At 40.1% G+C, this 14829-nt stretch overlaps 1 non-coding gene across 1 annotated transcript; it reads right to left on the bottom strand.

Moving 5' to 3' along the window:
* Positions 1-8333: 8333 nt before the first annotated feature.
* On the bottom strand, positions 8334-8493 carry LOC122549620. The gene has a single exon (XR_006311617.1). It is a non-coding gene; the product is annotated as a U1 spliceosomal RNA (small nuclear RNA).
* Positions 8494-14829: the final 6336 nt, after the last annotated feature.

Genomic DNA, 14829 nt, shown 5'->3' with positions numbered 1-14829 from the left:
CACTGCTGCTTTCCCCTTGTCATCTCCCTGCTGCATGCAGGTGAACGGGGTCCAGACCCTTCATACATTTCAGCTGTAGCTGCCCAGTGGATGGATGATCCTTGAAGGAGTTATCTCCCCAGTAAGAGGGGTCCAGAAACTGCTTTGTGAGAGCCACAGTCTTGATTGAGACATTATATAAGCAACTTTGATGGTGGTGATCACTGAATGTGAACTGGTTCTTCGTGTATTGTGCAGGTTTGTGTTCTCTTTCTTGGGTGGGGAGGCCTGTAATGATGCTCACGTCTTGCACCATTCTTTTATTCTTCCACTATTTGAGGCAATAATACAATTCAGAACAAGTCTGATGGGGATAAAGGCTAGAGTCTTTACATTCTAGTAGAGGATTTTCTGACTCAGCATATTCTACATTGAAGCCAATTCATCATAACAGAGAGAAATTGAACAGAGTTGATGGTGCTGCCAATACTCCACCTCATATTTCATGTGGAATGAGTAAAGAACTCCAAAGCAGGAAGTGCTAATGTCGATGTCATCACGAGATAATAATGGTAAAATATGAACAACAGTTGAGAAATTAGATTTTCATGTGTTTTCTTCAAGTAACTGCTATTCAGTGTACTTCTGTCTTTTCTGTACTGACTAATTAATACATCAGTTATGCCAGTTGATTTTTGGATGAGAAGTTATACCTTGTTAGTACTCAGGGGGATGTCACTATGTGCATGGTACTATTTGAAGAACAGCAGGAGAGTTCTCCATGTTTTCCTGCCAAATATTTATCCCTTAAACAAAATCATGATTTGAAAACAGTTCTATGATCTATATCTTACTGCAGTTTATGGAATCTCATTCTACATAATCTGACTTCCAAGCTTACTGTATTGCTGTAATGACTACATGTCCGTTGCAGTTCAATGGATATAATGGATTTTTGGACTGTTGAGCTCATGCAAGGTACCATAGCAATACAATTAATTCTTCCCATGACAGAAAATGGGATCATGATATGGTTGGAGCGATGCTGCCTCATTTTAAAGCCTTGTGCATATTATCTTAGGCTATAGCTGGTGCTAATGTGATATTCTAAAATCAGGAGGGTGAAAATATATCAATACAGATTTCATCCTAGTTCCTATCTGCCCATGATCCATCCCAAAATCAGGAAGTGAACAGTAGAAACTCCCTGTTGATGGGATCAATTATAATTCTGTTGTTTGAGTCAGTAGCTAGATTTAGAGGTATTTTATGCTTGAGAAAATGAATGTTAATGTGCAGATCTTGAAAGAAATGATGCAATTTGTAGTTAAACATGTAACAACACAACTTCTGCACATATTGTTACCAAGGAGAGGAAAGTGGCTTTTCTACCTAGTTTCCATACCAAAACCATATATGTTCATTAAATATGTAATGAAAGTTTCCTCTTTAAGCTTTGTTATCGCTCTTGTTGTAAAATTCATGCTCTGAAGGAAACATCACTGTGGGAACATTTTGCCTCAGACTGTAGTGACTCAAAAAAGTCGGCTCATGACAAGTGTCTCATTGGCAACAGGAAATGGGCAATAAATATTGGCGTGCCCAACAAAAGCCATTCCCTGAGAGTGAATGATTTTTTAAAAATGATGTTAACATCATGGAGTATTTACTAGCAAAGAGGTATAGAATTGATAAAGAGCTTTAAATGCATTATGTGTCTTTGATGTACTCTTGTATTGTATGAAGAAAGATTTTGTGAAACAAGGTTTTCAGAATAGCTGTTACTTATTCAATGAAGAGTTACTTCAGGTTCAATGTACATAGTATAACTTGGTGATATATGGGGAACCACAAATGCAGAGATTAAGATGGGTGAAGGCAATTACTCCAATCATCATTTCCCTCAATTGCAGGCAATTATGTTACTATTCAATAATGACACCACATTCTTGTTCAGAACAAGATGCTCATCTGGCAGGTGACAAAGCCACAAATTTTACTTCCTAGCTTCCAGCTCTATAATCACCCAATCACATGAATATTCTCTGCATCATGATTTGCAAGGATGTAAACTGTCTAATCATGTTTCCCCTCCTCCTCCTCCAATCCCATTCATGGACAGAGCTTCTATCTACATATAAAAGGTGGGCAATTTTGGTCCTGTGCTTAACATTTGGTTGTGCTGAGTGGATGCTGCCAAAAAAAAAAAAAAATCAATGTTGGAATGTATGCAATAAAAACAGAAAAGGCTGGCAGACAGAGAAACAGGGTTAGCATTTCAGGCCTCTGACCCTTTTACAGAATTGGGAAAAGTTAGTGATGTAATAGGTTTGTTCAAGAGGTGGGTGTGACAAGGACAAAAGACAGAAAAGATTGAATGACAGAATGGTTAGTCCTCCAAGGACAAAGGGAATGGAGATGGGGCCAGAAAAGAAACATGGAAATAAAGGATGTGCCCAGAGCAAATGAGCTATTGACTGGAGGAATAAACAAAACCAACAATGAAAACAAAATAAGTACAAGGGTTCACCATCTAGAATTGTTGAGCACAATGTTGAATCTAGGAGGTTGTAAAGTGCCTCGTTGAAAGATAAGGCGCTAGTTCTGAGGCTCACTGGAGCAGTGCAGTGGGCCAAGGATAGATATGTCAGCATAAGAGCTGGTAGAGAGCTAAAACATTAGCTAAAATACTAGACAATAAAGCTAATGTTCAGCTACTGGAAGCTAAGGATCTTGTGTATGGTCAGAATGGAAATTGTAAGTAGACAAATGGGTCTCTTCTACATTGGGGAGACCAAGCACCAACTGCAAGGTTATCTCACCAGTCAGCATGCTAACAGGAAAAGATAATAAGATAGACAAAGATAAACTATTTTCCACTGTTTGGGGATTTTAGAACTCAGGGGCTAGACCATTCAGGAGAGATGTCAAGAAGCACTTCCACTCACTAAGGGTGGTAGAAGTTTAGAACTCTTGTCCACAAATGACAGTTGAAGCTAGGTCAGTTGTTAACTTAAACCTGAGATAGATTTTGTTTTGTTAAAATATTAAGAGACATGGGCCAAAGATAGGTGGATTGAATTTGGCCAATCAGTTATGATCTCATTGAATGCCAACTCCTGTTCCTATATTCTTATGTAACAAGATGGTTTTCAGATATGAATACAAACCCAAAGCCAAACTTTCCTACAGGAATCTGTGCAGACTTAACTCAGTTGAAAAATGCAATTGAATGCAAGTTCCATCCAATGAACTCAAAAACTTAGCAAAACCCACCAAGAGTACATTGTTTACTAATTGGATGCTGACAATGGATTTTGGCATTACTCTAAATGAAGGCTCCAGATTGCTGATTACAGCTTTCATATGCTGTTATTTAAATAGATTGCATTTGGAATTTTGTCTGCTCTGGAAATCCTCCGGAAAGTGACATACTAGTAGGCATGGAGAGTGTAATAAGTCAGATAGACATCATACCAATACAAGAAATCATAAAAAAGGAACATGCCCAAAGCATTGGAAAAGTCCTGAGAGTCCTACAGAATGCAGGTTGAACACTTAATGAAAAATTCAAATCTCATGACTAAATGTCATGGACATAATGTTCAAACCTGCAGAATTACAGCCGATCTACAAAATGAAAGTTGTAAGAGAATTTTTGTCATCTAGGCACATTACAGCACTTCAAATTCCAGCTATGGTGAATCAATTAAGCAAGTTGCTGCTAAATTTGGCAGAGGTCAATAAGTCATAGAGTCATAGTCATACAGCACGGAAACAGACCCATGAGACAGCTTTTATGGCAGGGTGAACAATGATGGAATTTGGACCAGAAAACACTTTTGAAAAGATTGAGCAACTCACAATCACTTCAGAAATATTAGCACATTATGTTCCACATTTACTGACTTATGTGATGATGGATGCATCATCCACTGGACTGGAGCTGTGGTATTTCAAGTGCAGAAAGACAGCAAGAATCGACCAGTTTATTGGGCCTTGAGATTACTGACAAAGACGCTAACAACTAAGGAAAATGGTACTTCACAATAGAGAAAGAAGCGTAGATATTATTATCGGCTTATGAAAATTGTTTATATTATGTTATGGAATGACATTTCAAAATCACAACCATTGTTCACACTTTTGAACATGAATATCATAGCCGAGGTGTTGTTCAGAAATTGTTCAGAATAAAGTTCATACAGTATAATTCCATCTCTGATATGTACAAAGTAAAAATAGATGCACTTTCAAAATTACTATCGAATAAAACTGAGCAGGGGTTTAGGCTTCATCGAGGAGGTTAAAGCATTCTTATCGTTGATCACTCCGCATTTACTAGCTACCAAAATGCAGTTGCAAGAGATTGGGCAAGCAATGGGGAATCAAGAAAAGATGTATTCAAATCCAGAAAATTGTCTGAAAGATTCGGCAAACTACATACCCAAAAAACCTAGTATTTTGAACATCACAATAATTGATGAATAACTAATTTTCAACAAGGATCATACCTTTTGATATCACTTTTCAGCTTGATACTCTTCAAAAACTTCACCAAGGACATTTAGAAATTTCAAAATTTTGTGTGAATGTGCAACAATGAGTCTGGTGGTCAGGTGTCACTGAGTCTTTTGAAGAAATATTTCTAATTGCTCTCCTTGTGCTGCAAATAGACAAGAACATAGGACTATTATTACTTTCTATTCCATTCTATATGCTGTGCGGGTTTCTGGGAATAGGTTTATTCAAGTTTAAGGGAGAAATCTTTACTGTAACTGTTGATTGCAGTTCAAAATTGATTGAAATAACTGTTTTATAATTGTATAGATCCCAGACCAGGCAGACTTTACATTTAAGACAGTTAGATAACATACCGCATGTGATGCTCCAGTGAAAAGGGACCTTTAGTAGTAGCAGTAATCATAACAACCTGTTTGCAGTTACTCTGTTTTGATTTTTGTCATGAGTTAGCACAGAACCTAGACTTTGAATGGAATCTATTGAACCCTTGAATGACATGGGTCATGGCCAGAAATTTGGGAAAATTGGTGAGATATCGAATGAGGCTTTCTTGATGTCGTGATCAAAAAGTTGCATCAAATCCTGAGATGAAATTCTTGCTAGTGAGTGACAAGAGGCTTATTTCTACAGAATATCACTCATTAGCAATCTTGTGTCAAACTCATCCCATTAAAATGCAGTCTCCCCTGCTGGATAGAAACTAGATATCATAGAAGTCAGAGTAAATACCTGGTGACTCCAGCTGGCCATTTTCTCATCCAGACCTCCATCTTGGACACCCTGCACCCTGAACGATCCCAATCCTGATCTGATCTGACCTGACTATTCCCCTGGTTACCCTGATCTAACCCATCTAACCCCTGACCTAACCTAACTATAGTCTGATCCCTGACCTGAATACTCTTCCCAACAAAACCTGGCTACTCTCCTGACCTGATCCAATTACCCCAACAACTTGACTATTTCTGACTATGTAATATGAAAAAATGCTTTCTCATACAACATTTCTCAATGCAACATTTTGACAATGATTCTGGAGCACACAACCTATTGGGTGGTGGAGGCAGGTTCGATTAGGGCATTCAAGGGGCCACAAGGTGATTATTTAAACATAAATATAGAAGGGCATGTGGAAAAAGCAGGAGAATGGCACCAAAGCCCTGATGCCTTCTGAGAGCCAGTATAGACAATACGGCCAAATTTAGAGGGATACGGGCCAAATGCTGGCAAATGGGACTAGATTAATTTAAGATATCGGGTTGTCATGGACAGAAGGGTCTGTTTCTGTGCTGTATAGCTCTATGACTCTTAAACGGCCTCCTGCTGCACCATAACACTTCTGTAATTCTGACCACTCAACCACCCTCCTCACTGTCTAATTAACACACTGACCTGAACTGACTACTCCTGACCCACCTATTCACTTGTCCAGCTATCCCTCATTTACAGGATTCATCCATTCTACACATCTCACATACTGACAGGGATTTACCTAACTCAACTACTCACTTCAACCCTACACTCCTTGATCCAAGTCCCCACTTACACTCCATACCCAATTTTCACCAAACACAACTCTGCTACTCACCAACTCACTTAATCTACTGATGTTTTCAGCTACGTATCGCTGTTCCTAGGGTACTATTGATTGAAAACCCTGGAATTTCTTCCCTAACCATCGTTGGTTTACCTACAGCACACAGACTGCAATGGTTCAACAAGGCAGTTCACCACCACTTTCTCAAGGGCATCTAGGATGGTTATTAATGCTGGTCCATGCAATGACACCCACATCCTATGTGTGAATAAAATAAATATGCCCCACCCCTCATCCAGCTATTCACTTACCCATCTAACCCACTAACCCATCTACTCATTTATTCACTCACCCATTCATTAACACGCAAACTGGATCTTTACGTTTACTATACATGCCATAAAATGTGGGCATCTCCTGTCGTTCACCTGATTATAACTCACTCCAGGGGACAGTCGTGGAGATACACTGCTCTGCACATTTGGGTGATAATTGGGATCAGAAAACTAGTATAGATGCGCTGCAAAGTCGCTTTAGCGGGATTTGTTAGTGCAATGGTAATCCAATGTTCAATGCTGTTGCTTGGAAGATCTGGGCCGACATTTCCAGCCTGTGTACTGAACTTCACTTTGCATTCTGGTCAACAGTACTGTGCATATCGGACCAGCAAATTCTTACCTCTGGAGACATAAGCAGGTAACACATTTTGAACTTGAGCAGCACTAATAGAGTTGTCATCTTTTGGATGAGATGTTAAAATGAGGCCTCCTCTGCCCTCCCAGGAGGATGAGGAGAAAGTGAGGTCTGCAGATGCTGGAGATCAGAGCTGAAAATGTGTTGCTGGTAAAGCACAGCAGGTCAGGCAGCATCCAAGGAACAGGAGAATCGACGTTTCGGGCATAAGCCCTTCAGCAGGAGGATGTAAATGATCTCATCTTATTAAGCGAAAAAATGCAGAGGACTGCTTGCTAACAGCTATCTCCTGACATTTGACCTACGAAGAAATGATCGAGTCACATTTTGTTGCTGTTTGCGGGATCCTACTCTCCACGGGTGCATTTCTTACACTGCGGCAGTAACTACACTTCAAAAGTACTTCAGTGGCTGCAAATAGCGTTGTGTTGTGTTGACATTGTGAAAAATTGCTATGTAAATGCAATTCTTCCATTCTCTTCTTTTCAAAGTCAATGCGCTGGACTGGATTTTTATTTTCTCGCAGAATATTTTCTCCGCTGTTTGGAGTCAGCAAAGGTGGGATGTCTGCACCCTTATCCTAAATCAGCAAAAATGACCTGAAATAGGAATCTCAGAATCTGCCCTGCCAATTTTAGAGGGGTCCCATGTCAGCCTGATTGAGGGAAATCTAGGTTTGTATATCATTTTTTCCAAATTCATTTTCATTCTGCAGATTTTAACACCATTCACTGAAGACTGCTCTGAGTGTAGAAGTCCCCAGATGTAGAAAATCCCAGAGGTGTTACTTCTGATATAACTAAAGACCGTATTTGTTTCAAGCAATCATTACACAACACTTTTGTTGTGGTGCCTTGAGGTGATTTTTATTATATTAAAGAAACAGCTGGGGCTGAGTTGCTATTTAAAATCTTGACATAGTTGAGGGGGCAGGGAGGAATCATAGCTGCGGGCCCATGGTTAAGGAAAGTCCCATTAAATCCACCTCACTTTATTTTGTCTAATTTTTATTGACTATCTTCCTCTTGTATGACTTTTACAATGCACTTCCAATGGTGGAGGTTGTTTCTTTGTCTCTTCTCCAGGAGGGCACTCCTCAGTTACGGTTCTAATGAGTAGGTGTTGCCTGGTTCACTCTGTTACAGTGGACTCGTTTTCTGAGCCTCTTTCTGTCCTCAGCCAATGCTTGCAAACCTATGTTTTTTTTCTCTCACAGGAGCTGATAGGGATACTCTTAGTACAATAGCAATCTGACGTTCAGTACTATTGCTTGGAAGATCTAGGCCTACATTTACAGTTTGTGTTCAGAACTTCACTTCACATTCTGGCTAACAGGATTGTGCACATTGGACCAGCAAGTTCTTAAATCTGGAGACATGAGCAGGTAATGTAGGCTGTTGTACCTGAGCAGCACTGACAGAGGTGTCATCTTTTCGATGAGATGTAAAAACAAGGCCTCTTCTGCTCTCTCAGGAGGATGTAAAAATCTCATCTTATTATACATAGAAATGCAGAGGAATCACAGCTAACACATATCTCTTGACATATGACCAAAGAAGAGATGATCTAGTCACAAGTTGTCGCTGTTTGTGGGATCCTACTGTGCACAGTTGCATTTCTTACACTGCAGCATCGACTACACTTCAAAAGTATTCAATCAAGCGCAATCAAGGTGTCAGCACACCCGGAGTGCAATGGGATCGCCTTGTCCTGGGAGAATCACCTTAGTGATCATGGTATCTGCCCTGCCAGGTAAGTAAGAATCACTTTGTAATACAGAGGGAAGTGACATCTCCAACTCTCTGCCCTGAAAGGCAATCAATTATGTGTCTACTGCCTTTCAAGACTGAGATAGTTAAAACCTTATTAAGCAATGGTATCAAGAGACAGCAAATAAAGGTGGGTCTATGGGGCTGGGGTACAAATCAGACATGATCTTATTGAATGATGAAAGAAAATCAAGGGGCTGAATGGCCTACATCATTTTCCTATGTTCCTGAACTAGGAGACATTGAGGCTGAATCATTATCCTCTTGAACCTGGAGAATAAACTCATAATTTCATTGTCTTGTGAGATTCAGAACAACAAGTGGAGCATTTACCTGAAGAAGGAAGTGGAGTGGTGGGGGAAGCCCATTTTGGAATTGAGAAAAACAACTTAGAGCTATTTGTTATTATTTTTCCTTTTAGTAAACCTTGTTGAGGTTTGCACCTGTTGTCTTTGCTGAGATGCAAATAATATGTATGTAGATGGGACAGAGAGAGAGAGAGAGAGGGTGAGAGAGATGGAGAGAGGCAGGAAAATAGTGCAGAGAACCCTTTTCACCCAGTGAGTGGTCCGAGGTTAGGATGCACTGGCTGGAGACAAACTTAATTGAGGTATTTAAAACAGCAGTAGATGATTACTTAATAAGAAATAATGTGCAGGCTTTTGGAGAAAAGGCAGGAGTTTAGCACTAAGCCAAAATGTTAAGAGACCCAGTGCAGACATAGTGGGTTGCAGTGAAACAATTCTGTGATTCTGAACAATAGGACTTGAACCAATTTCTTGTTTTCCATCAGAAGGTTCAGGCAATAAGCTGATGTAACTACTGTGATTTCATCAAAGTGCACATTTGTGTATCAAGCAAAGAGCTGCATTGAGAAACATGGCATTGGGACATGTAAAAACAATTTCAGAGCTTGCTGCATCCATTTCCAATTATATTTCTACATAGTGTTAATATAGCTGTGCTGAAATATACTGTAAGAAGCAATGTCAGTGAATGGTAATGGGGTCTGAAATTCTGGCCAAACTGGGTTCTGTTAGATGCTTGTACAGTTGCGTACATATAAAGACATGAATAAGGAGCAGGTCATTCAACCCCTTGAGTCAGATTTTGGCTAGTCTGACTGTAGCCACAATTTCACATTCCCACCTACCCTGATAGTGTTTTATTTTCTTGCTACCAAGAATCTAGCCACTTCTGCCTTAAAAATATTCAAAGACTCTGCTTCAATCTCCTTTTAAGGAAGAGAGTTCCAAAGGCTTTTGACTCTCTGGATGAAAACATTTTGCTGAATCTCTCCTAGTTGAAGATTCTCCATTAAAAGGAAATGTCCTCTCCACACCCAAGCTGTAAAGACCCTTCAGGAACTTCTAACTTTTAATCAAGTCACTTCTTACTTAGAATTACAAAGAGTGTATAGCTCAGAAACAGGCCATTCAGCTCAGTTGATTAATGCCATTGTTTAAGCTTCACAAAATGGTCCTCCAATCCCGCTCAGTCCACCTTACAAACTACTGGCTCTTTCTTATTAAAGTCTTTAACAATATTATCACTACCCAGATCTGTTTCTATCCCTCTTGCAACTCTAATCGAACCTGTTTTGCTAGCTTTCAGTCTCTGATGTCCTTGAGTTTCCTGTCTCAACAGAGAAATGGATCTAATCCAAGTCACAGATCTGTTACTAGACGGTAGTGTGTTGCCGCTCATCATGTCTCTTCACTTCCCTGTATCTTTTGACATATTTGGTCATATCATGCTTCTCCAACACCTTTCCTCTGTTGTCCAACTCAGTGGGAATATGTTCATTTGGTTCTATTGTGTGCAATTGCCAGCTGACTACACTGTTTGCTCTGCAATATCATTGGAATTGGAAGACTGGTAGTTTGCTGGGTGTCTTCCTGACAGCCTGAGGTCTGCAAGATCCTTTAAATTAGAGAAGTTTTAATCTGTTGGATTTCCTTCAAGGAGAACATCTTCCCTGCTGGAACAGGCAATTTCTTTGCAGAATGTTGAATTGTTGCAAGATAATTGTACATTTTCAGTTGTGGCTTCCATGGAGTTGATGCACCACATTTTATACCTATGGCAGCAAACTTTGTTCTCAATCACTTATAAATTTGTGCTGAAGCACGCAAACGTTTTACTTCAATGAATGGTTTACTCTCCTATTTGCCCTTAGTGATTGCATTATTTGTGAAACCAACATGTTTACTTCCTCAGTTATACTTTTTGAAGTTTGGTTTCTGGCTTGGCATGATTTCAAACACAATTACTGAGGATTCTTCCTGGGTAGATAAGGAAGTCAAGTGTTCTGCTTAACTTGTCTCTTCTAAGTCACCTCAGCATCTAATATTAGACTTAAATCTTTTGTAGCTATATATTCATCAACAGGGATCGTAGAGGTCACGGATTAGTTTGCTGAGCTGGTGTGGCTTTCGACAGATGTTTTGTTGCCTCACTAGGTGACATCGTCAGTGTGTCTTCGATACAGTGTTGGTGCTGTATCCTACCTGGTATTTATGTGTCCCTGTTTTTTGGTACTTCTGGTTCTATAGCTGAGTGGTTTGTATATGAGGTCCAGTTCAATGTGTTTATTGATTGAAGTCCGGTTGGAGTGCCAGGCTTCAAGGAATTCTCTCGCGTGTCTCTGTTTAGCCTGTACTGGGATGGTTACATCAACTGTGTTGCACTGAGTTACCTCAGTTATAGTTTCATCAATTAGGTCAAGTCAGGAATGCTATTCACTGGCTGTCTTATTGTTAGTTTCCCTGATAAGCCTTGTTAACTCATGCAGGTTGAGTGCTGTTCTATATTGATGACAAAGAAAGCATTTATACCAGACATTATGGGAGGCACAATGTCTTTGTGGTTAGCACTGCTGCCTCACAGCACTAAGGATCCAGGTTTGATTCCATCCTCAGGTGACTATCTGTGTGGAGTTTGCACATTCTCCATGTGTTTGTGTGGGTTTCCTCTGGGTGCTTTAGTTTCCTTCCAGAGTCCAAAGATGTGCAGGTTACATGGATTGGCAGTGCTAAATTGCCCATAGATTCCAGGGATTTGCAGGATAGGTGGATGACCCATGGAAAATGCAGGGCTATTTTGGGTGAGTCTGTATGGGAAGGTCTTTCAAGGGTTAGTGTGGACTCAATGGGTTGAATAGCCTGCTTCTGCACTGTAAGAATCCTATGATTCTATTCTATAGTCCTGAATAGTCATAGATTTAAATCTCATTGATAGCATGAAATGTTTTCTATACCAACATAATTAACCTAATCCACCCCGTTGTTTGATTTTACTTTCTGTTTGGGTTCTACTGTGTTTCTGAGCAGCTCTGTGAAGTCTTTTATCAACTGGGGCCATAGAGGTTGTAGATTTGTTCGCTGAGCTGGTGCGGTTTTCTGTAGATGTTTTGTTGCCTCGCTAGGTGACATCGTCAGTGTGTTCTCTTCTGGTTGTTCCATGATTGGCTGTTCTATAACTTTATTTTATTTATTTGTATTCAACTATGGGACATGGGTGTTGCAGGTTGGGTCAGCACTCATCGCTTATTTAGAGCTGTCCTTGAGAAGTTGGTGGTGATCTGCCTTCTCGACTCACTGCATCCATTTGCTGTAGGTACACACACAATGCTGATAGGCAAGGATTTTCAGGATTTTTACCCAAAGACACTGAAGGAAAGGTGATGTATTTTCAAGTCTGGGTGGCGAATGGCTTGGAGGGGAACTTGTAGATTGTGATGATCCCATGAACCTTCTGCCCGTGTCCTTCTATATAATAGTGGTTGTGAGTTTCGAAGACGCTATCTAAGATGCATCTTGTAGATGGCAAACACTGCTGCTACTGAGTTGTAGTGGTGGAGAGAGTGAGTATTTGTAGATGTGGTGACAGCTGCTGAAAATGTGTTGCTGGAAAAGCGCAGCAGGTCAGGCAGCATCCAGGGAACAGGAGAATTGACGTTTTGGGCATAAGCCCTTCTTCAGGAAGATGTGGTGACAATTGAGCATTGTCTTAGATATGTAGTTTAACTACTTCAGCCATTTAAAGAAGATTAAGCTTGAGACATGCCTTTCTATTCAAGAGTGAAAATATTTGATTGTGAATAATCTTCTCTACTGTTTGGTGTTTTTATTGATTCCCATTTGCAGCTCTTTTGAAGGATCAGATTATTTTCTGTGGTCAGAATAAAATCTCCCAATCTTTTTGTTTCCTTTAGATCAGACCTGTTTAGCACTTTAATCTGACTAATGTTATCTCTTTTATAGCTTTGCAATGTCCACAACCTTAATATTTCTTCTGTTGCCATTTACTTGTACTTCTGTAGCCATGCCTCATGATATCTGCTTGCCGTTGCAGCAATATTTGATCTGAGCTGTCAGTAATTTTTAAATTATTTGGATTATTGTGCCATTTTAAAGTTTCCACCAACTCACCAGGGATTTTAAGGATTTTCATGGACCCTCCATTGGCTGGTCACTCACCATTGAACTGTGACTCAGGATTGCTTCCACAGGTTACTGCCTCATAATGCAGACTATATCTCTTCAAAGTTACTAATTCTCTATCTGCAGAAAGTGCTAATTCTCCAGTTGCAATATGTCTCTTACCAAGTCTGAAATGCATTGTCATGCACTGGAATATTCTTCCTTGTTGAATATCGCCATGAGAGTTTGTCAGGTAGGGTTCATAAATCTTCAGCAATTCCTGTTGCTGATTATACTGTTTGAGACAAAAAACCTGCAGATTCTGGAATCCAAAGTAGACAGGGAGGAGGCTGAAAGAACTCAGCGAGCCAGGCAGCATCAGGAGGTGTAGAAGAAGGGCTACACCTGAAACATTGACTTCTACACCTCCTGATTATACGGTCTGAGCAGGCGATTCAAAGCTGAGCCTGCAGATCTCACACCGGTGCTCACTGTATCAGCAGCCAAATCAAATCTGCATTGTTTCCAACTGTGCTGTAAGGACATGCCAACTCAAAGCACTTTGAGATGCTGCTAATGATGAAAATTGCTGCCACCATTTTCAAGTGTAGGCAACTACAGGGTCTGCTTGGTGTGATGTAGCAGAGTAAAACCACTTCCTGGTTTAACGAGAAGGTACAGTTTGTTGAAAATTAGCAACTAACTACGGGTTACATTGATATGAGAACATTAATTGTTAAGGAGACTTTAAGGAGAACTAGATGTTATGTCTCATTCCTTTGAGATCCTAAGCTGAGCTACCCGCAGGTTCATATGCCATTATCATAGAAGCCTGAGAGGAGTATAGAATGTATAAGGGGAAGCTTAACAGGAAAATTTGGAGAGCAAAAAGGGTTCATGAAAAGATAATGGCAAGTAAAATAAAGTAAAATCTTATTATTTTATAAATACATTAAGGGTAAAACAATAGTTAGGAAAGCATAGGGCCCATGAAGGACCTCAGTGATAACTTGTGCATTGAGCCAAAGCATATAGTTAGGTTTTATGTGGATACTTTGTGCTGGTATTCGCTGGTAAGAGAGATGATGTGGGTGTAGAAATGAAGAAGAAGGACTATATGCTTAAACAAATCAGTACAGACAGATAGGGGGTTCTGAATGGTCTGGGAAGTTTATAAGTAGGTAAATATACAGGGTCAGATGAAGTATATCCCAGGCTGTTGAGTGAGGCAAGGTAGGAAATAACAGGAATGCTTGCAATAATTTTCTATTCCTTTCTGGCCACAGGAGAGGTGCCAGAGGACTGGAGGACAGCCAATGTGGTACTGTTATTCAAGAAGGAAGCAAGTGATAAACCAGGAAATAAACAGGCCAGTCAGTCTAACTTCAATTTTGGAAGCAATTCTGAGGGAGACAGTTAATATGCATTTGGAGATGCAGGGATTCACCAAGAACAGTTAGCATGGTTTAGTTAAAGGGAAGTCACGTCAAATCAGTTTAATTGAACTTTTCGAAGAGGTGACCAGGCAATGCATTCAACAGTGTAAAGGCAATGCATTCAACGTTGTCTACTTGGACTTCAGCAAGGCTTTTGATAAGCTCCAGTATGGAAGACTGATCGTGAAGGCAAACTGGATCCAGTATTGGCTGAGAGGCAGGAAGCAGAGGTTGATAGTTGAGGGGCGTAACTGTGACTGAAAGCCTGTGTTATGTGGGGGTCCAGAGGGAATAGTAGTAGTGCCTTTGCTGTGTTTGTGGGATATATAAACAATTTAGACTTCAGTGCAGGAGGGTTGATCACTAAGCCTGCAGATGATACGGAAATTAGCAGGATGGTAACTAGTGAGGGAGACAGCTTTAGATTACAGGATGAGATAGACAGAATGATCAATGGCAATTGAAAT

Source organism: Chiloscyllium plagiosum, chromosome 4 (assembly GCF_004010195.1).
Source record: "Chiloscyllium plagiosum isolate BGI_BamShark_2017 chromosome 4, ASM401019v2, whole genome shotgun sequence".
Lineage (NCBI taxonomy): Eukaryota > Metazoa > Chordata > Chondrichthyes > Orectolobiformes > Hemiscylliidae > Chiloscyllium > Chiloscyllium plagiosum.
This window is presented reverse-complemented; position numbering and strand designations above follow the sequence as displayed.